Source organism: Bidens hawaiensis, unplaced genomic scaffold (assembly GCF_021521415.1).
Source record: "Bidens hawaiensis isolate Kalapana, Puna unplaced genomic scaffold, B.hawaiensis_p1.1 tig00001369_1, whole genome shotgun sequence".
Lineage (NCBI taxonomy): Eukaryota > Viridiplantae > Streptophyta > Magnoliopsida > Asterales > Asteraceae > Bidens > Bidens hawaiensis.
In genome coordinates, this window is record NW_027491077.1 from 4,066,642 (window position 1) to 4,089,851 (window position 23,210).

Sequence of the window (23,210 nt, forward strand, 5' to 3'; positions counted from 1 at the left end):
AAGTCTTTGTTGAGAATGCTAAGAAAGTTATCATTGAGGAGGTGTTTGAACCCGAGGTGAAACACAAAAATCATAACATTCCATGTTCGAATCACATTCTATGTGAACCTCATGAATTTGAGGAAGCTGTGTATGGTTCAACCACAACTCAAGTGAAAAAGGAGAAAGTTGTTAAACCAGTGAAAGCTAAAAAATCAGAAGAGCCTAAAACTTCTGATGAGGATTTGATGCGTTTAAAATCAATCCTGTTTCTTCTAAGCCATCAACTGGTCGTGTTTTTATGCTTAAAGGGATAAGCACTATGTTCACTGAGAAAGACATTCCGCTTGATATCATCAAACCCGAATTGACTGAAAGTGTCTTTCACAATGAAACCCTCTATAGTACAAGACCTTGAAAACAAATTTGTGAAATTCAAGACCTCAAAAGTAGTAGATCTGTTGATAAAAGGAAAAAGTTTGTCAAAATCTGCTAAAAATATTCAGTTTGTGAAATTAAATGGAACTGATTCTTTACAAAGCTTTTCTAATTGTTCAAATCTGGATTTCTACATGAAACGAAAGTCTGTGACTTTTGATGACTTGGATAAAGGTCCGATTGCTGGAGTTTATCATCAACCTTCGGTTGCACATGTTTCTGCTAAACCTTCACATGAACGTGTTGACATGAGAACATGTTTTCTCTGTGGTGAACATGGTCATGTAGTTAGAAACTGTGGTCTGAAAAAAATCCCAAAATCTTCATCCATTTATCAAGTAAAAATCCAAACCCGTTCCTATGATCAAGGAGATTTTGAGAAGACTAATGTCTTTCGATGATGAAACTCACATTATGTTTTCTGATGTGAATCCAAGAAAGGTAATTCATGTTAACGAAAATGTAAATAATGTTAAGCCCAAATTCGTTCATACGGAACCTATTTGCAAAAATGTGAATACAAATATTGTTCAAGCAGGATACTTAAGACGAAATTTTAAATGTCATGTGACTTATTCACAAGCAGCTAAGCTATATTTGGATTCGTTGAATGCTAAAAATTCAAGAGAAACTCATGACGTGCAGAAGACTGAGGCCTGGGCTGCCTTTTGAACTGATCATTTTCTTTTCACATATAGGGTTCCAAGACTGTTTCTGGTGAAAACTGGATAATGGATAGTGGATGCTCTCGTCATATTACCGGCAACATCGATCTTTTAACAAAAGTCAAAAATATACAAGGATGGTATGTTTCGTCGGCTGGTAATTCGGGAGGTATGATCACCAAAGAGGGTGATGTGTCAAGTGGGTGTATCACGTTTGAAAAAGTCAACTATTGTGGTAAACTTTATCACAACCTGTTGAGTGTGTCACAAATATGTGATAAGAAATACATTATCGAATTTACTGATAGAATGTCTAATTCTAAAACTGGGATACGTCAAATCCGAGGACATGGTTGTCATGGGATCTCCTCGATCGAATGATATTTATGTATTGATCATGTCTTCTAAGGTATCAACTTCTGTGGAAACGTGTTTTGTTTCTAAGGCAACTGAAAAGGACACGATTTTCTGGCACAGAAGAATGGGTCATATGCATGTCAGGAAAATGAATTATTTAATGGCAAATGACCTGGTTGATGGTGTTTCTTTGAAACATTTTAAGTTATTTGACCACTGTATTGCTTGTAAAAAGGGCAAACAAAAGAAGAAGTCACACCCATCTAAGTTAATCAATTCCATTGATACTCCACTTGAACGACTTCATATGAATTTGTTTGGTCCTGCGAGTCGTGCGAGTATTGCCGGTGATGGGTATTGTCTAGTCGTCACTGATGACAATTCAAGATATTCGTGGGTTTTATTTATGAGTTCAAAAGATCATACTCCCATTCTGGTTCAAAATTTAATCACTAAGATCGAATCACTATACAAATTAAAAGTAAGATGTATTCGAAGTGATAATGGTACGGAGTTTAAAAACAATGTATTGGATTTCTTTTGTGTTCAAAAGGGTATCCATCAAGAATAAAGTGCTCCTTATGTACCACAACAGAATGGGGTGGCTTAACGGAAAAACAGAACATTGATTGAAGAAGCAAGAACTATGCTTGCAGATTCTAAGCTTACTGTCCAATTATGGAACGAGGCTGTGAATACTGCTTGCTACACGCTCAATTGTGTTTTGACCGTGAAGAAGCTTCAAAATAGAAGTTATGAGCTTCTAAACACACGTAAACCTAATTTAAAGTTCTTGGAACCATTTGGGTGTCCTTGTACCATGTTGAAGAAAGACGCGGGAAAAATTTAAGAAAAAGCAATTGGAGGTTACTTCATAGGTTACGCATCACCTAAGAAACGTGTATTTAACTTTACTTTGGGTTGTGTAGAGGAGTGGTATCATGTTGATTGCCAAGGATATACCATGCCTTCACGGGGTAAATGACCTGATTGGATGTTTGACTCTGAGGGTTTATTAAATTCATTTACTCAAATGGTTTATCAACCAAATGAAGATTTGGTGCGTGCGTATTTGGAAGATCAATACTTACCTCCAAGATCTTCTGTTTCTAATTATGAAGACGCAATTCAAGATGATCTTCCTGATGTATCTGATGTGATTTCTATATCTTCAGATGATAGTCAGTTTGTTGATTCTTCCTCGGCTCCATTTCCTGAAACACATGAGATTGGTAAAACATCGCATGATGCTGAGGACAATGTCACTAATTTAACAGACAATGTTGTTGTGCCTGAGAATCCTGTCCTTAGGATTCATAATTATCATCCATAGGACAACATCATTGGGGAACTTGATGTAGGTGTGCAAACATGTCATCCAGTTGCTACTTCAAGTAAGCCTAACATATTGTGTGCTTATGTAGATTTATATTCTTTGGGAATCACGAATCTCGCCTAATACACTTGCTTTATATCTCAAGTGGAGCCAAGGATGTCTCGTATGGCACTTAAAGATCCTTCTTGGGTAGAAGTGATGCAAGAGGAATGCAACAGTTTAACCGACTGGATGTTTGGGATCTCATCGATTAACCCGTTAGAGTTAAGAAACCTATCGCTACGAATTGGGTATTTAAATGTAAAAGGACGATCGTGAGGTGATCGTGAGAAACAAAGCACGGTAAGTGGTGCAAGATTTCCATCAGAAAGAGGGAATAGACTACTGAGGTATATGCTCCAGTCGTAAGATTGGAAGCTATATGAATATTTTTGGCTTATGAGGCTTACAAGAATATTAAAGTTTATCAAATGGATGTGAAAAGTGCTTTTCTCAACGGCGAACTACATCAGAAACTGTTTGTTTTACAGCCTCCTGGATTTGAAGATCTTAATTAGCCGGACTGAGTTTACCATTTTAAAAAGGCACTGTGTGGTCTACACAAAGCCCCGAGAGCTTGGTATGGCATGCTTGCTGACCATCTTACTGATAACGGCTTCAAGCAAGGGACTGTAGACTTCACATTATTTTATAACAATGTTGGTGATGATCTTCTCATTGTTCAGATATACGTCGACGACATTATCTTTGGGTCAACAAATGACAAATTATGTAAGGATTTTGAGAAGTCAATGCAAAAAAAGTTCGAAATGAGCTCGATGGGATAGATGAACTTCTTTTTAGGGCTGCAGGTTCATCAGTCTGATATGGGAATCTTCATTCATCTAACGAAGTACGTGAACGATGTCTTGAGCCGATTCAAGATAGTTGCTGGAAAAATCCTTTAACTCCTCTCCACGTGAGTCATAATTTATCACCGGATGAATTGGAGGATACCATCGATCCAACCCTTTATCGAGAGATGATAGGTTCTTTAATTTATCTTACTGCTTCTTGACCTGACATAATGTTTGCAGTTTGTTTATGTGCTAGGTACCAACCAAGTCCCCGAGTGACTCACCTGGTAGCGGTTAAGCGTATACTACAATATCTGAGGGGTAATCCTGACATCGGGTTATGGTATCCCAACGACGATAGTTTCGATTTCACTATTTTTTCCGATTCAGGATATGGAGGGTGCAAGACAACTTTAAATCGACTACAGCAGGGTGTCAATTCCTAGGAAGCCGGCTTGTTTCCTGGAAGTATAAAAAGCAGACAACGGTCTCCAATTCAACCACCGAAGCCGAATACGTGGTAGCCTCGAGTTGCGGTTCACAGGTTTTATGGATCCAGTAACACTTGTGGGATTACGGTTTGAATTTTCTAACTACTCCTATCTATATTGATAACTCTGCTGCTATAAGTATCACCAAGAATCCTGTGCAACACTCAAAAACTAAAAATATCGAAATTCGATATCATTTTATACGGGATTGCTTTGAAAAGAAATTAATTGATATTGAGAAAGTGTACACCGATTTTCAAAAAGCCGATTTGATTACCAAGGCATTTGATAAAAAACATTTTTTAACTTTCTGCTTGGTTTTAAATGGATTAAAAACTCTTGCTGAATCCTGAAACAAGGATAACTATCTTTATTTTCTGTTTATTTTTCTTTCATTTAATTTTTATGTTTTGGGTTTTGAGGGTGAAATAGAAAATACAAAAATATTGTGATTTTATGTTTGTATAGATAAAATCCAAAAACATTAAAAATTTGAAAAATACAAAAATATTGTGATTTTTGCTTAATATATTTTGAAAAATCCAAAACCATTGAAAAATCAAAAAGATTGTGATTTTATGTTTGTATAGATATATCCGAAAAGACAAAAAAATTATGTTTTTAATGTATGTACATAGAAAAACCAAAAAGATTTTTGCATAGATTGCTTAAAATTATGCCATTTACTTATAGTATATGTTTGGTCCTGATGTTTACTTGTAAATGATTGGGATAGCCCTTTACCTGATAATCGAAAGTGACTGGGGCAACTGTTATGTGTTTTAATTAATTCTGCAGTTGAAAATTATGTCAGTTATGTAAGTTTGTGAAACATGCTAGCATGTTTTGATCCTGTTATCCACTTGTGGATTGATAGGATAGTCATTAATCTATAGACTAAAAGTAACTAGGGCCTTTCAATTTATTTTTGTGCTCCTCAAAAATTTTGAGTTTTGAAGCAAAAAGAGAAAATGATAGTACATTAATCATCTGGTCCCATATCCAGAAAGAAATACGCATAAAAGACTGAGTGATTAAATGCGTTGGTGTACTGATAAGTCTTATACAAGCCGTTAGAGTAAAGTATGTGATATAAACATAAGGAAACGCCAAACTGAAATAGGTGTTAGTCTCTACAAAAAATCTCGGTAATGATGGTAGAAATGCAATTGCCTGTCATACTCAAGCCTTATGTTTGTTTAATCACCAAAAATCAAAATAAGTTTGATTAAAAGGCTTTAGGATTCTGGACACTGTGAGTCTTTATGCGGCTTAATCATCTGAGTATTCATATGCATGAATATTTCAACCACTTTTAGATCAAACCCAAAGTCATTAAACTTGATCGGTACTGTACACTGTACAATTTGAATTACTGACTTAATCAAAATCCGCTGTTATTCATACATTGTTTCTCCCTTGCGTGTGTCTCAGTACCAATAAGAAACGAACCCCAGGGGACACAATGTATGTAATCCGACAGATGGACTCATGCATACTCGCTCATGGTAAAAGAATCTTATTGCATCAAACAAAATCTATAAAATCAATATTTTGATCGAAAACATAATGGTTTAAGTCAAGTTGGGGTGATACGGTAAAAATCAAATTAAGCTTGAACCGAGATTAGAGGTTGATAGTTTCTAATATTATGTGCTTAATTGAACCAATTAATCATATCACAAAAACGCTTGAAATCTTGTTATAAGATTTAAGTGGACAACAATTTCAGTGACCGACTTAACACCAGTCATAATATCACTGAAATATAAAACTGTGATGGAAGGGCAATTTGGTCAATACGATTCTCTGCTTAAACTCACCAAAAATACGAAAAATATGTACTGCTTTTGAAAACATACAAAAATACAAAAATATTTTATTATTTATGCTTACTTTTTTGTAAGGCCCCGAACCTGGTAGCCCTACTTTAACGTCGGATTTACTCATAAACATTGTTCTTATAAATCAGAGTTAATTAAAACTTTTCGCCGAAACGTTAACTTCAATCTTTCGTTACCGAACCTTTAATCTTTTCTTTAAAACCATAAAATGAAACATCATATTTAAAACATCATATCTTCCATCTTCAGATGCCAGCCGTTCAATCCATGCCATGTGCCATCATCATGCTAGGTCTTTAATCTGATCACCTACGTGCATACTAAAAGTCGGCTACACTGAGTGAGTTCTAGTTAATCAAGCAACTTTCCATACAACCATTACATATATTATATACGTATCCGAAGACACATAGTCCACTTTCTAGCCTGTTCACCTTACCACTTAACTACTTAACCACTTACTGCCTCCTAACCACTTAGCCACTTGTTTACGGAAGAACATTGAGGCTTTCCCTCCCATGCACTCACGTTATGCCACTTAATAACGAAGGAACGTATAGGCATACCCAACCACGCACTCGCGTTATGCCACTAACACCCTTACTAGACCCTTACCACTTCTATCACACTCTACCTCTACTTGTCTACAACACACTTTATATCATTTCATCGTTTACATAATAATCAAGTTACATCATATCATTTACACACATTAATAACCACTTGGGGATCATTCCCATTGGCAGTACGTGCAATATCCGAAGATCATTCACGCACCGACTAACATTACTCTCCCTGTCTACGTGTGTAATATCTGAAGATCGTTCACACATAGACAAAAATCCATTCATAACATCTATATATATATCATATCAAACATTATAGCATACATTTACCACTTAAGGTAAGTGTATTCACACTTCACATCGAGTATGCACACAGCCCCGAAAACATAACAAGGAAGTGGGGCTAGAAACTCACCTGAAGTCGGTTACGTTCACTGTTAAAGGTTATTCCTTTCTTGTGTTGTGCACGATTAACTGTATAATGATTACGTGTTTCAATTAAATATCACTACTCATCGTATTTCTAGTTTAATTATAACCCTCAACGGACGGGGTCCTGGGGCAGCGCCTCTGGTAGCGGGGTCTAGGGGCGGCAGGCCCTAGCAGGGTCCAAGGGGCAGAGCCTCTGGCTGGGGTCTGAGGATTACTAACTCATTATTAACACATTTTCCATTAGAATTTTAATTTATTATCTAATTTGCTAACTCATTCTCTATAACGAATTAAGCCTGATTCATTAACTGATTCGTTATCTTACATGATTTGATTCGGTACCTGATTCGTTAGTCTGGTTCGTTATCTTATTATAGCGAATGATGAGTAACCAACTAACTAATTCGTTATCTTAACATGGTCTGGTTCGTCATCTAGTTCGCTATCTCAGCTTAGAGAATTGGGTAAGTAAAGAATCACTTGATTCGTTGTCTTAACATAATGAACTGGGTGAGTAACGAATAACTTAACTAATTGCTTAACGATCTACTTCTGCTTCGTTATCTCCACTTGGCGAATGGCATAACGAATTACCTTTTGATTCGTTAAGTCTCCGCTAACGAACTAGGGTTAGGTCATAGAATGTAAGAATATTCCCTAACATTCTCTTTACCTCGTACATCTTTTCCGGCGCCGTCATCGCCGGAAAAACGGGTGGTGACCGGAAAAATGTATTTTTCGCATCGTTTTCACCGTTTTTCATCTCGTTCGATCCAAATCTGAGATAGGGTGACCCCTAAGCTCATCTTTTGCTCGGTTTATACCCGATTCTGTACGGATCTCATGACTTTAACGGTTTAAGGTGTAGACTCGTCATTCGCAACTAGATTTAATGGGTTTGGATCTCTACAATATCATTCTATCATTACCTCGGGTCGGATATCGATTCTTCTTCTTGGTTTCGGCTAGAGAGAGAATTTTGAAAGAGAGCTTAAGTGTGTGTTTTGGGTGTTGTATGGATATGTGAAAATGAAAGGATTAATGGGTGGATTATTGTTTATATATAATAGGTCATGGGCTTGAGCCCATGGTCCATCTTCCTTCCTTTCTAATGCAATTCCATTACCCATATTAGATAACCCAACCAAGCCCGACTCATAATAACTCCTACTTTATTTTATTATTTCTCCACTAACCCGAGTAAACTTCCTACCAATAACAAAAAATATAATTAATATTATTTTAGAAATTTCGGGATGTTACATTTTCGGACTTGAATGTAAATATTTTGATACGAAAAAGAAAAATACCAAAAAGATTTTCTATTTTTCATATTACATATTATTTAATCATTTTATTATTTAATCCTCTTAAGTAATTTTAAATTAAGTGTTTTGAGCGTAAAACACGTTAAGGTATAATATCATTGAGACATGGGTTTTGATGATTTGTTTATTTAAATACTCTTTTAATTTAATTGATTTAATTATTTATTTGATTTTAATCTAAATAAAACAATATTTGAGAAAAATTTTAAAAATATTTCAAACTTGATTCGTTATGTATGAATAACGAATGGGGTCATTAATAACCAATTACTTCAATTCGTTTGTCGTTCCCGAATAATCACACACAATCCCACAATCAAGTCATAACTCACACATTTAATGTGTCGACAAGAGAGTTAATGACAGTTGCTATTTTAGGAAAGAAAACCGTTTGTTAAAGGCGGAATCAATAACAAACAGTGTAGTTGCTAAAAGATCAATAACAGGTAACTAACACACAAGAATCACTCAAAAGATTTCCATTCATATAAACATGTCATACAAATGTTAATCGATCTAGGGTTTCTTGATGGAAAGTTATGTCCGTACTATTCTATCACAGCCGTCACGCTCAACAAATATTCTCTCAATAGTCTCTATCCGCCTGTCATTGAGGCGTACCCTAAAATATTCCATATAGAAACCCTAATTATAAAATACAAATTCAAATTACATATTCAAAACTATGTTAAGTGTAAAAACAGGTCTTCCGGGTAGACTTTGTATAAGTTGTCTTTTACGGGTAGGCTTTTGCCTTGTCTTCTTCGGGTAGACCTGGTAACCTTGAAGTGTCCTTGGAAACAGTTTCCTGGGTAGGCTTTACTTAGAGTATTTTCCAAAGGAAAATACTCACCTAGCAGACCTCAATATTCTTGATCATATCAGACTTTGCCCGAGATGATCTTATGAGCAACCTTGTTCTTCAATGGTCTCTTCAACACCTTGCTAGAAAATAGCTTATTAGCAAAGCGTGCTAGGTAGCACTGTACCCTGCTTGAGTTGAACCCTGCCCGATGTTACTTGAGATATATCTTTACTCACATCAAGTTTACTCGGACCACTGTATTATTGATGAATACCTTGCCCGATCTTCCAATCACTTGGCTTCTTGAGCTTGGTTAGCCAGGAGCTTACCCGGAGGTAAACCTTACTTGGCTATGAAGAACAATCCTGCTAGATATAGTGAACCCTACTCGGTTATACACTAAAGAAGAATTCTAGAAGATAACCTTGCCCGATGGACGAAATACCTTACTAGGGTAAGAAAACCTTGCCCGGGAATCCAAGTGTGCTCGGAATCCATACTTAGTGATTTTTTAGGAGGTTGAGAAGATTCCAATCTTCCTTATACTTTTGTTAGGTCAAATCTTGACTCAACAATCTCCCCCTAGATTGGAACACCTTAGTTGTCCCAAAACACTTCTACAGTTACTTACACATTGTCAAAATACACATCAAATCAAAATCAAATTTTACATATTCAAAAAGATAAATAATTACATATTCAGAATTTTGTCCGAAGACATTACAAATCAAAGCCTATTCAAAGATATCTTTATGTTCTCCTTGCATCATAGGCTGCTTGTCTTCTTTCCACTCTGACCGTTCCTGCCCTTTGCTGAAATATTGATAAAATTCGATAATGAGGGTGATTTTCTGGTATTCTTAGTTCAACAATATCCCTCAAATCTTCTTCATGTAGAATGGTCAGATCATTGTCAGTTTTGATGATCGCCAAGATGAGTTCTTCTGAGTTTCGTAAGAGGTAATGGCCTTCATTTTCTTTATATTCAATCATAGCTATTTGACCATTCTTTTGGACCTCATCGTTGGGTCTGATCATCCTTCTTCTCATATTGATACACGTATTTAAGTTAGACAAGGGATTTGCAGTACTTAGTTTTGATAAATAAGCATGTTCTGCATCCCTTATCTTCCTCATTTGGTTATCCTTCTTGTTCTTTCATGCTTGCTAATCTCCCATTTCTTCCTTTGATTTGTAGAGGAAAACCCTTCTCAGCCTCAGGATTTAGATACTTTGAGAGTTCATTTTGTTGTCTCCTAGCCAACTTATTTCTATCATGATAATCATGTAAGTTCAGTTTGGCCATTTTCTCTAATTGTTCTCTTGAATACTCAGCAAAATCATTTCTGAATACAATGTCTTTCAATTGTCTACTCTTTATAATCACCTTCAAAGACATCAGAGACTGAGTCAAAGTAGAGAGTTCTTGGAAGATCCACATTTGATTGTGGTCTTGTCATTCTTTGGGATCCTGTTCTACTTGACTCACCCCTTTGTGCTGATATGTGCTGTCTTGAGATGGGAGGCCTAAATGAAATAGACTTCATAGGTTTGATAGGCCTAGATATAGCTAAAGCTTTCATATACATTGATTCAATCATTTCACCTGCATCTTTGCACAATTTAATAATCATATTAACTACCCTTGGATTGTTCATCAGTCCTGCAGGTATAAATCTACCATCAACAAACTTCTGGGGTTATCACTCTCCAATAAGACTTTCTCCCACTCAGCCTTTTGAAAATAAAACAGTTATTTCAAATCATCTTCACTCAATGCATTAAACGTATCCACATCCATTCCCTTTTGATTCACCATTATACCCCTTAGTATTTTGATCATTTCTTCATTTTCCCATGGATCAATAGGTTCATTAACTGGTTCAGGTTTCACTTCCATTAGGATTGGGGTTTCTTCAGTTTCAGCCATTTTTGTTTCTTTCTCAGCCTCTTGTTTCTTTCTTAAAGTTATTAATTTTCTCTTCATTTTGGGAGGCTCAGACTATTGTTCTCTTGATTTCCTTTTAGATGTCTCAGGTTGCATTCTCTCGATCTTATCAGTCAGTTCAGCATCTCTTATAAGTTGTTCCCTTCCTTTTCTCTGAACATCTTCTCTTGTTGTGTTGTATAGTTTTTCAAGATCATCAAAATTGAAATGGGTCAAGTCTTTTTCAGAGAAATTGTGTTTTATCAGATTATCTTTGAATTTTAGACTGTCCCTGTTCTTCTTTTCCACTCTATTCTTTTCGTCTCTTTCTTTATTCTGAATTTTCTTTGTCAAATAATTAAACTCTTGTTCAACCATTTCTTTAGTCATTGATTCTACAACGTTTGGAGTTATTACTTCACCCTCTTGTGTTATCATACCCCCAGAATTCGCAGCAAAAGCCACATAACCCCCTTGAATATTTCTCACATTTGTTAAGAGGTCGAGATTTCCAGTAATATGACGAGAACATCCACTATCCATTATCCTGTTTTCACCAGACACGGTCTTGGATATACCCTACACACAAAGTTAAAGTGATTATTTCAAGAAGGCAGCCCATGCCACAGTCTTAGGCACCTTTTGAGTTTCATGAGCAGAAACAAATTTAGCTGAATTCAACTATTGTTCAGCCACTTGACAATAAGTTACAGGCTTCTTAGACTTTCATCTTAGATAAGCAGCTTGAACGACATTTGAGTTCACGTTCTTGCAGATTGGCTCAGTTGGAACAAATTTTGGTTTCACTTGACCATATGTTTCGTTCACATGAATTACCTTACGTGGGTTCACGTTTGAAAACATAATGTGAGTTTCATCATCACACGACAAAGGTCGTTTCAGAATCTCCTTTATCACAGGAACCGGTTTCGATTGGTCTTTGACAAATGGATGAAGGTTCTGAGATTTCTTCTGTCCACAGTTTCTCACCACATGACCTTGTTGTCCACACTGAAAACAACTTCTCATGTCTACACGATCATGTTGAGATTTGGCAAAAACAGAAGCCACAGAAGGTTGATGACTCGTATTCTTAATAAAACTCTTGGCCAACCCATCAGACGACATGGATTTCTTTTTCATATAGAATTCAAGATTAGAACAGTTAGAAAAACGTTGCAATGTGTCAGTTCCAGTTGATTTCACAAAATGAACTTTTTAGTAGTTTGTAACAATTGCTTTGCCTTAATCAATGGGTCTGATGTGTTTGATGTTGTGGCACTAGCATATCGACGTTCAAGATCTTGTATCTTAGAAGTTTCATTGTGAAAGACACTTTCGATCAGTTCCGGTTTGATAATGCTAATCAGAATGTCTTTCTCAATGAACATTGTGTCTATTCCTTCCAACTTAAAATTGATTTCTTAGAAACAGTAGTATTAATAAAACGCATCAAATCCTCATCAGAAACTTTGGGTTTTTCTGATTTCTTTGCCTTCACCGGTTTAACGTTAACTTGTTCTTCCTTTTTCACTTGAGTTGTGTGTGAACCATACACAGCCTCCTCAAATTCATGAGGTTTACATAAAATGTTATTAGAACTTGGAATGTTCTGGTTTTTGTGTATAACCTCAAGTTCAAACACATCCTCAATGATCATCTTCTCAAAATTTTCTACAAAAACTTTATTGCTTTCGACATGATATTTTTGGATGGGTGGTTAGGCATTGACATTTTTAGATTTAACTATTTTAGGTTTGTCAGAAACAACGGGTTCTTTCACAAGCACTTCTTCTTCTTTTCTAGAAAAAGGATTTGCTCTATAATCGTTTTGAAAAGGTGGTGGTATTTCAACAAAACCTATTCCCTTTTTCGAATCTTTTTGTTTACCAGATACTTCGATTATTTCATTTAGCAAAAATGAAGAGTTTCTAAACTTTCCCAACTTGTTCTTGAACTCAAGAACCTCATTTTCAAGCTCGATTATCTTCGAATGATGTTTCAAAATTTCTTGAAACTTTTGATTGTTTATAGTCATTTTAACAGATAACTCAGCTTTGAGATCATGATCACTTGTCAATAATGCTTCAATCTTTTCTCTAGATCTCATTTGAGAATCTAAAGATTTTCGATAAGTATCTTTTAGTGAAGCAATTTCTCTCACTAAACTATCATTGTGATTTTTCAAAGACTCTAACTTAGGTTACTTTAGCAGACACATTAGAAGAGATAGGAACAGAAGAACTAACCTCATTGATCTTAGCCATGCAAGCAAAAGTGGTTGGAAACTTGTGACATGAATCATCAGAATCTGATTTCGTATCATTATCAGAAGACAACTCACTTCCTCTTGCATCATGAAAAACTTCATTTGTCTTGAACATAACAAATTGGCTTGATTGTCGTTACGCAACAGTCGTTGTGACCAATCAGTTCCATCAAAGTTGGTAAGCATAGCTTGTGACCCAGAAGAAAATGATGTGGTTCCAGAAGTCTTAACAACATCATTCCCATTTTTACTCGATGAACTTCTATCTTGATTTCTAGGACCAGTATACTCCTTCGGTTTATCACATTCTTTTGCAAAATAGCCGAACTCTTGGCAGTTATAACATTTAACCTTTAGTTTATCGAATCCAGCCTTCTTGTTCAAATCAAGAAGATCTTTGCTGGTTCGTTGCATAAACCTTTTAACCTTTCGAACAATCATAGCCATGTTCCATTTCAGATCCATAAGCTCTAACTCATCTAGATCAATTTGATCGTAGTATTCATCAGTCAAATCACTAGTAGCAATCTTGCTACTTATCAAAAATCTCATATGAGGTCATGAATGCAGACAAGAAAGCAAAGTTTTGTTCAGCTTACTTCATGTTTACATTCGATGAAGATGAACATGGACTTGCAGTGGATGAATTTCCAGATCCACTAGATGAACCAGAAGCACCAGGTGACCCAGAACTTCCAACAGAATAGAAACATGCTCTTGGATCACTATAGATAGTTGTTGCATTCTCACTTGCACTATGTCTAAGAAATGCAGTGATTGGCGAGATTGTTGAACTCAGAGGCGTACTTCCACCATAAAATGCCGGATTTTGACTATTCAAGTGTGGGGATGTTTGATGTACATAGAAATATACATCTTTTCGGCATCAAATAATCTCTAAAAACTGCAATTTCTATCTAATAGCATAGCATAAAAGACTACTTATCATAATAAAACATAATTTCAGGTGAAACCAAGCCTCAAACAAAGAAACAAGCAAAAAGACAAAGAAAAACAGAAGAAAACACAAGAAAACAAAGAAACACGCCCCCATGCCTCAAGAAACACGCCCCCATGCTTCTAAACAAGAAAAGATAAAATCTGGAAGCAAAAGCACGGGGCCGTGCTCAGCATGCACGGGGCCGTGGACGGGAATGCAGAAAAGACAAAGAAGAATTGAGCACATGTCACTAAACAACACGGGGCCGTGCCTGCTAACCATGGGGCCGTTTCCACCTCACACAAAAGACAAAACAAGTATGGCACATGTCATAAAAATACACGCGGTCGTGCTCATCATGCACGGGGCCGTGCCTCATCGTCCAAATTGTCTATAAATAGTGGCTCATGTTGAATTCATCAAGTGTGCCTTGAAAAGAGTTCTCTCCGGTTTTCACTTATAAAAACACACACTAACACTCACTTTGAAGACCTAGTGAAGAGTTTGAAGGCTTGGAGGTCATCACCACTAATCATCATCATCAACCATCATTACCATCATTAAAAAGAAGGATTCATCTATACTTGGTTAGATTTTTCTAAGTTTAATCATGTATTTGTTGTTATCAATCATCTTAATGTCTATCACTATGCTCATTATCAGCTAAACTCCTTTTACCATCTAAAATCTATTAAGAAGCTTTGTTTTACTTGATAATTAATCAAGTCATGTGATGTAGTCTTGTAAAATACATGGTTATATTACAATTATCTTTTGAAGAGAAATGTTTCACCATCTTAAATCACTAAATCAAAGTTGGTGGTTGTCAATATCATTGGCAATCGTTCATGATCGATTCATGTTCTTGAAAGATAGAAATACTTTGATACATTATTGAAACACGGATCCTTATATTGTACTTAGAAATGATGAGATATAAGTTATGGTGAATTTTGCTTAGGATATCAAATTAGTCAAGGAAACCATATGTTAACGAAATGTGTAATTATAACCTACATAAATCAACCAAGGGGAGGTTGTGTGATGAACTACAACCACCCGAAGTTGTTAGAATTTGTATTTGAGAAATCGAAGTCAATCCTAATCTTTCTACTTTACGAAACTACTTGTCAACTCAAATCGACATCATTGAGATGGTAAGACATTAGGAAATGGTGGACTTTAAAATGCGCATACCATCTCCTTAGTGCCGAAGATGCTCACTTAAGGTTTAAGGAGCTATCTATCATATATTGCTACGGCAAGTCTATCACATGTCTACATATTAATTATCAACGCTAAAAATGGAGTGGATTCTTGATCTTAGATGGTAACCTTCGCATAATTGAACAAGCCGTTTAGAATCTCTTGTCTCGGTCACCTATATATTATATATATATATAAGCATTTATATTTTATAAAAAGCTCAAAAAAAATTATTAACCCCAAAATGATTAAAACCTCCGATTAAAGTAAAACAACGATTTATTATTAGAAACCTTTGTGTCCACGGATCGATACTTGGTTCTTGCCAATACTATTCTACATCTACAATAGGTACACTTGCCTATTTTGTGTGTGTTTAGTCTTTGTAGAAATCACTTTTATAAATTTAAAACACGATCTTGTGCAAAAGCTAAATATCCAATCCATCATATTTTTACAAGCCGTGCACACAGCACATCAAAGTTTTTGGCGCCGTTGCCGGGGACACGGTACGTTTCTAAGAACGATCCAAGTTTTAATTTAATCATTGTCTATAATTGTACAAATTTTTAACTTCTATTTTATCTTATCTTTAATTTTATTAAATATTAAACTATATAATTTTACGGCTAGCCTAATTTTAACCTTTAGTTACCTTACTTTTGAAATAGTTTAACTAACTTAGACATTAGTTTAGTTTAAAATAGCTTAACTTATAGTTCAACCTAGACTAACTTTAACTAACTTTTACTTTAGTGTAATTTTGATTTAGCCTCATGTATGTCCTCTACTTTTGAGCGTGAGCTTGTTTCTCCAATTTCTGAACCGGAATGACTCTTTCGTCGACGAACTCCTAAACGGGCTACAGAAACCGCAGAAGCAATCAAAGACGAATCGGTAGACGCCACCACACCAGGAGAAAATCAAACCGAAGAAATGATGGCGGCACAGAACAATGAGCCGAACATGAGCCAGTATGCCAAGCCGACTCTCGAAGGCTACGGCAATGGATTGGCTCCTCCCAAAATCACCGAAAATTTCGAAATCAAATCTAGAACCATTCATATGGTAGAAAATTCAGTTCAATTTCATGGTCTCTTCGACGAAGACCCTCTTTCTCACATATCTCGGTTTCTACGAATTTGCGGAACCTTTAAAATTCAAAACTGTTCAGAAGATCAAATCAAGCTTAAACTCTTTCCTTTCTCTCTAAGGGGCCAAGCCCTAGAATGGATAGAATCTCTTTCCTCTAGTTCCATCACCACTTGGGACCAAATGGTTGAACAGTTTCTCCTCAAATACTTTCCGCCCGATAAAACTGCCAAATATCGAGCCAGCATTACCGGATTCCGGACCGATGATGATGAATCGTTACACGCAACATGGGAAAGATACAAAAGTCTTCAAAGAAGATGCCCACATCATGGACTGAGCGTATGGTTACAAGTCCAAACTTTATTTGACGCACAATCTAGTCAAAACAAACAGGCCATCGACCAGATCGCTGGTGGAGACCTGGGATCCAAATCACCTAACGAAGCATTTGAAGTCCTGGAGAAGGCCGCAAAGAAGAGTTTCGCTTACAACCCATCAAGATCTACACCTACCCATAAGGGAATACACCACGTTGACTCCAACACTCTTGTCACAGCCCAGCTTGAAGCCCTTTCTAAAAAATTCGAACAACTTCAAGCCGAACTATCAAAAACCAGACTTACCTGTGACACTTGTGGAGGAAGTCACAAGACGAGTGACTGTAAACAAGTCGTTATAGCCATGGAAGAAGTCGATTTCATCGCTCGACAGAACAACGCTTTCAGCAATAACTACAATCCAGGATGGAGAAACCACCCGAATTTCAGCTGGAAAGACGGAGGTAACACTCAACCTTTATCCGGGTTTGAGAAAAGACCAATGAATCAACCCTTCCAACCTAAACCTCAATTTCAAGATCAAAGTTCTAATAGCCATCAAAACCCAAACTACTCGAAGATTGAAGAAATGTTAATCCAATTAATGACCAAAACAAATGAAGCCGAGAAGAAAGCTGACTCAAGAGCTGTTGATATCAGCGGAGTATTATTTGAAGCATGAGGCCGATCTCAAAAGTCAACAAGCATCACTTCAGAACCTAGAAACCCAAATCGGGCAAATTGCTCGACAATTATCTGAAAGACCACCTGGCACTCTTCCAAGTAATACAATCACCAATCTGAATGCAACAGCTAACGCGGTTACACTCAGTAGTGGTACAACCACTGTTGTTTCACCAACTTTGGAGAAAAAGTCTCATGATGAAACGCAGGAAAGGCTGACCCCAACAAGCACAGTACTGCCTAAGGAGCCAGTTCGGACCTATGTTCCACCTATTCCATACCCTGGAAGACTGAAGCAGGAGCGATTGGAAGCCCACTATGGGAAGTTTCTAGAACTCTTTAAGCAGCTCCATATCAACATCCCTTTTGTCGAAGCTATCGCTCAAATGCCGAAATACGCCAAGTTTCTCAAAGAAGTACTGACCAACAAGAGGAAGCTGGAGGAGCTCTCGCATGTCACCTTGAGTGAAGAATGTTCAGCTATTCTCCAAAGCAAGCTACCAACAAAAATGACCGATCCAGGGAGCTTTACTATCCCTTGTCTCATAGGAAATTTATCTGTTAGCAATGCCCTAGCTGACCTAGGAGCTAGTATTAAATTAATGCCTTATGCGTTTTTTTGCAAAACTAGTGATATGAGAACCAAAACCCACCCGCATGAGCATTCAGTTAGCTGACCGATCCATTAAATATCCTCGGGGCATTGTTGAAAACATGCTTGTCAAAATTGACAAGTTCGTTTTCCCAGTAGATTTTGTGATTCTAGACATGGAGGAAGACAAAAGCGTACCTCTAATTTTAGGAAGTCCCTTTTTAGCCACTGCAAAGGCTATCATTAATGTTTGCACCGGCAAACTCACTCTTAGGGTAAATGACGAGGAAATCACTTTTGATATAGGAAAATCTATGCAATATCCGCAACAACACGATGACACTTTATACTGTGTTGACATCATAGATTCCATCGTAAGTTGCTATATGGGCGATTCCTCCATCAATACTCCATTAGAAACACAAGTCTTAGACAAAACACTCAACAAACCCGTCCTAGAGAATGAAAATTTCAATAACAACTACCATGAAGAATTAGAAACAACATGCGAAGTCATTGAAAACAATGAAAAATCAAAAACATCAATCGAAGAACCACCAGCCTTGGAATTAAAAGAACTAACAAAACATTTCGAATATGCCTTTCTAGAGAGTTATTGAAGTTGTTGTTCCTTGAAGTCTGTTGAAACTGTTGATATTGATGTTGCTGATTTCTTGGTTGATTTTGGTATTGGTTCATCTGAAAGTTTCTTGGCATGTTGCATTCTCTGGCAAAGTGACCAGGTTGTTGGCAGTTATAGCAAATGGCTTTAGACTTATCAAAACCAATTCTTTCATTAGGTCCTGATAGAAGAGATCTACCAGTCCTGTTATATAGCCTTTTGCTTCTGAGAGCCAACATGGCTGCTTGCCATTTCAAATCCATGTCTTCCAAATCGTCAGCATCTATCTGCTCTAGATCATCTCGCACAATGCTTGTGTGAACCATATTCTTTGCAACAAAAGCATTATAAGAATCAGTGAACATTGAGAGCAAACCATGATAATCTGATCCATGACTTCCATTACCACCAGCATAGGGTCCATGTCCACTAGTCATTGAGGCTGAATAATGTTCTTCCAAGAGTTGGACATTAAACTTTTGCTGGTTTTGTGAGTTGCTTGAACTACCACCAACAAAAGCCTTAGGTGTATCAACACCATGCTCATTTGGTTCTTCAATGATGGGAATCTGTTGTTGGTTTTTGGTTGACAAGTTCCCCATAGGTACAATGAGAGCATTGGTTACTTGAAAACATGGCTTTTCTTCTTTGATCATTTCATTTTCAATCATTTCTATTTCTGCAGCCTGAAGGAAACATACCATATCATCCACCTTCAAATCATTGAAATTGGGCTTTTGAAGGATGAATTTGCAGGCAGTGTACCATTCCTTAGGCATTGAGTTGAGCAGCTTAGTATTCAGGTCAAAATCAGTCATGACATAATCAGTTGTCCTCAACTCATTCACAATAGCTAGAAATCGTTCTAGAATTGATTTCAATCTTTCTCCCTCCTTATACTTGAACATTTCCAACTGTTGCTTCAATCTTTGCTTCTTTATGTTCTTCAGCTTAGTATTCCCCTCATACATCTCAAGGATGGCATCATACATTGCCTTGGCAGTTGTATGATGTGCCACCTTGGTTAAAATATCCCAAGACAGTCCTAGCTTAATCATAGCTAAGGCCCTGTCATCTATCTTTCTCAATCTTTCACGCACAGCAACAGTTGAATTTGCATTTGCACCTTCATTGTTGTCCCGTGATCCATTCTTGATTGAATTCCACATAGCATACGGCTGCTTCAAAGAGTACTTTCCACTTGGTAAAGTTTTCTTGTCCATACAATCTTGGAATCTTGTTAGCAGACACTTCTTGTTCCTCATATCCAGACATTTTTGAAAGAATCAAAATCAGTTTCTTTATAAAAACAGAGTTTCAAAATAATCAGATCTGAAAACAGGTTGTTCAGATATGATGTGTCTGATATGATTAGAGCAAGATTTATAAATAAAGATTAAAGCTTTAATTGAAATAAGGAAGAGAAAACACCAATAGAATGTAGATCTGGAAGACAAATGAAAAACAGAGCTGCTGACGTCAGTTTTCAATGGAACAGTTGTCTGCTTACATCATCTTTCTTCAAATCTTCAATCAGCAACAACAATCTTACTAAAATAGCAGCAACGTGCTTTGATACCACTTGTCAGGTCTCCGATTTCAGCTGGATCTTACTCAAATCATGTGATAACTCACACAAATAAATGTGTCGACAAGGGAGTTAATGACGGGTTGTTATATTTAGAAAGATTACTGTTTATTAAAGGCAGAATCAATAATAAACAGGGTAGTTGCTATCAATAATCAAAGGTAACTAACACACACAAGATTCACTCAAAAGATTTCCATTCATACAAAGTTAATCATACAAAAGGATAATCGATTTAGGGTTTCTTGAAGGAAAGTTATGTCCGTACTATTCTAAGACAGCCGTCACACTCAAATATTCTTTCTGAATTAAATGAGTATGTCTGCCTTAGGAGGCGTGCCCTAAATTATTCCTTTTATAGGCCTGGCACCTCCTTAACAGCTGTCATTCCTTCTAGAAACCCTAAATACTATAACATATTCAAATTACATATTCAAAATTATCCTAAGTGTAAAACAAGTCTTCCGGGTAGGCTTTGCATCAATTTTGTCTTTCCGAGTAGATTGTGTGCTCTGCCATCCTTCAGAACTTGGTAACATAGAAGTGTGCCTGGGATCAGTTTCCGGGTAGATTTTACTTAAAGAGTATTTTACCAAGTAAACTACTCACCGGGTAGACTTCAATCTTCTTGACTTTGCCAAACTTTGCCCGACAAACCCTTACGAGCAACCTTGTTATTCAATAGTCCCTTCAACCCTTTGCTAGAGATTAGCTTATTAGAAAAGTGTGCTTGGTAGCACTGTTCTTTGCTTGAGTTTAACCTTGCCCGATGTTACTTAGAGATATTCCATTAAAACATCAAGCCTACTTGGACCACTGTATTATTAAAGAATACATTGCCCGTTCTTCCAATCACTTGGCTTCATAGCCAAAAACCTACTCGGGAGTGAACCTTACTTGGCTATGAAGAACAGACTTGCCTGATAAAGTGATCCTTGCCCGGACTTGCATAAACTAGTGAACTTTGCCCGGTAATACACTAATTTGCAAACCCTGCCCAGATATCCACTAAAGAAGACTTCAAGAAGATAACCTTGCCCGATAGACAAAATATCGTACCCGGATAAGTAAAAGCTTGCTCGGAAGTCTGAGATGAGCCCGGTTCCATACTTAGTCATTTCTGAGGAGGTTGAGAAGATTCCAATCTTCAATCTGATTGGTTTTGGGTCAAATCTTGACTCAACAAATACTATCTCTTCAATCTTTCAGTTACTTCATATGGTTTTGTTTGGTTATGTTCATGTATTGAGTCTCTCTCACATTTCATATTGTCTGGTTATAAATGATGATTACTCATGTTTTACTTGGGCGTTTTTCTTGTCAAATAAAAGTGAAAATGCAGAACTGATAAAGCGCTTTGTGGTGCTAATGGAGAATCAACTCAATTTGACTTTAAAATGGATTCGATGTGACAATGGCATGGAGTTCAAAAACTCAATGTGAAATCACTTTTGTGCCGAGAAATGGGTGCTTAGACAATACGTCTCAACTCATACTCCGCAACAAAATGGTGTAGCTGAGTGAAGAAACAGATACCTAATTGAAGCCGCAAGGACCATGTTGTGCGACTCGAAGCTACCTATGTTCTTCTGGGCTGAAGTAGTCAACACAGCTTGCTATGTTCAAAACCGGGTGTTGATCAACAAACCACATATGAAGAATCCTTATGAGATTGTCTATGGTCGCAAGCCAACTGTAGCACACTTCCATGCTTTTGGATGCCCATGCACTCTGCTGATTCTCAAATCAACTCCTAAATTTGGAGCAAAGGCTGATGATTGCTACTTTGTTGGTTATGCTGGTCGTACTGCCTACAAAGTTTACAACAAGGCAACAAAGCAGATTGTGGAATCCTATGATGTGTGTTGGTTGGTGGAAAATGAAACGATTCTCATGTCGGTCCTGACTTCTTATTTGACTACAACGAACTATTCAAGTCGTTTAATGTGCCTCCAATTGTTGTCGCTGGAAAGTCAGATGTTGTTGACGAAGAAGAAGACATGTTAGTTGAATTTGAAAAGTCTCTGGTACTGACCGTAGACCCTCCGAGAATGTATGATAGTGCACAACCCTCGTCTTCAAGTCCTCAGGATCATGTTCCTGAGATTGACACCGCACAAATGTTTGCCGAAGTGTGTGATATACCTGCAGCTGAAATACCCGCAGCTGATGTTTCTTCAGTAGAGGGGAGAGTTTGGTACGTCACACATCGTACTCACACAGTACCTCAGCATCTGGATGGAGAATCTATTGTCTGACCCCTTCGAAAATACAACAAACTTACCACTCAATAGTTCAGTTTCTGATCACCCCGTTCCAAAAAGAATTCAAAGGTATCATCCAATTGAGAATGTAATCGGTCCACTTGAAACGGGCGTTTCGACTAGAAGTCAAACAGGAAACATGAACAGCTGTCTGTATTCCTGTTTTATCTCTCAAATTGAGCCAAAGAATGTGGAAATGGCTTTACAGAAACCAAGTTGGGTGGAAGCCATGCATGAGGAGTGAAATCAATTTGAAAAACTCAAGGTTTAAAGATTAGTTGAACTATCACTCGAGAAAAAGGCACTAGATACGAGATGAGTTTTTTGCAACAAGCAAGATGACACAGGGATGATTTCGAAATAAAGTGTGGCCTGTGGTTTGTTGGTTTCGTCAAGTTGAGGGTTTAGACTAAACTGAAGTGTATGCCCATGTTGCTCGTCTCGAGGACATTCGAATATTTTTGGCATATCCCTCATATATGGGTTTTACTGTGTATCAAATGAATGTCAAGACAGCATTTCTGTATAGGGAGGTAAAGGAAGAGATTTACATGGATCAGGCACCGGGTTTTACTGATTTGAAGCATCCAACTCATGTGTACAAATTGGACAAAACTCTTTATGGCCTT